This window comes from Etheostoma spectabile, chromosome 14 (genome assembly GCF_008692095.1).
Source record: "Etheostoma spectabile isolate EspeVRDwgs_2016 chromosome 14, UIUC_Espe_1.0, whole genome shotgun sequence".
NCBI classification, from domain to species: domain Eukaryota; kingdom Metazoa; phylum Chordata; class Actinopteri; order Perciformes; family Percidae; genus Etheostoma; species Etheostoma spectabile.
In genome coordinates, this window is record NC_045746.1 from 10,146,679 (window position 1) to 10,147,845 (window position 1,167).

Consider the following 1,167-nt stretch of genomic DNA (forward strand, 5'->3'; position numbering starts at 1 on the left):
TTTTTACGTTTGAAATAACGCTAAAACAAATGTGATGAACCCTGAACGCACCTTCTCTCCCGTTGGAATAAGCTAAAGCTTAAGCTCCTGTACGTTTGTAGCACTGCGAAGTGGATCGCACTGTAATTTGGAAGAGAGAAGCCAGAACCCGTACCTGCACTTGACATGTACATAACCCAGAGAACGCCAGTGCTTTCCTATCAAATTACATAAGCACTAATATACAAACTGTTATTTGTCAGATTTGAATAGCTGACTTAAACTTCTTGCATTACTCAGTCCCTGTAGTTACTGGCCCAAGGCCTTGGGAGTTACTCCTTTTTTTTAAAGTTCATGAAATGGACAAAGAGGCTTGTCCTCAAATGCACCTCCTCCCCCCCACCCAGGCGGGGCGCTACCATGTTACCTCCTTATGCCAAAGCTATGCCAAGGTAGAGATGAGGTGCCCTGCTCCCAGGAACAGGACACCATAGATATACAGTACACAGATGTTTATTTGCTCAGTACAACACTAGCCAACTCTAGCTTACCTCAGAATATCTCTCGTGTCGGGTCACAGGCTAATAACCTGTCGTAAAAGTGACGGCAGCCATCATTGTGACTGTTTATGATACGGACAGTGATATGTAGCATTCATGACCGCGGGGGTTTGCCTCGCATTGGTAATGTATCCTCACCTCAGACCGTTCTCGTCCGGCTTTGGACAGGAAACCCCAAAGCCGCACGCCGTTTCTGATTATTATGCTCCTCTCTATCTGCTTTTATCCGACAGCGAGAAAACAATAATAAAATTGTAAACAATGGCTCTGATATGTCTGGATTTCCTTTTGCTTCCTCACCCACAGCAACAGACAGTTTGGGATAGGAGACAGCTGGTGTCAAGAGGATGAAACTGTATTCAAACAAGTCAAGTCCCATTTGAAATAGGTTAGTGTCTCACCCTGCCAGCACACGCAAAGGTAGAGGGAATTATTAAATGAATGTAAATGCACTTTTCTATTCTTAAGACTACTCCAAGCTCTTTTCCATAGTACAGGAACCATTCATCATTCACACACTGTGGCCGAGGCTGCCATGCAAGGTGCCACCTGCTCATCCGATAAACACACACACACACACACATTTACCGGGGTTCAGTGTCTTGCCCAAGGACACTTCAACATGGGA

The 1,167-nt window shown here is 45.1% G+C and overlaps 1 protein-coding gene across 7 annotated transcripts in view; it reads left to right on the forward strand.

The window, feature by feature from the left end:
• The window catches only part of zgc:91944 (homeobox-containing protein 1), a 32,655-nt gene that overhangs the window by 20,034 nt on the left and 11,454 nt on the right, over positions 1-1,167 (forward strand). For 6 of the 7 annotated variants that reach the window (XM_032535643.1, XM_032535640.1, XM_032535642.1 and 3 more), the window contains one exon: positions 1-803. This exon is cut by the window's left edge and continues 1,067 nt beyond it. The exons of the other annotated variant lie outside the window; for it this stretch is intronic. The gene's annotated coding sequence lies outside the window, so the exon portion shown is untranslated. Of the gene's footprint in view, positions 804-1,167 lie in introns of those variants that run through there. 7 annotated transcript variants of the gene reach the window in all.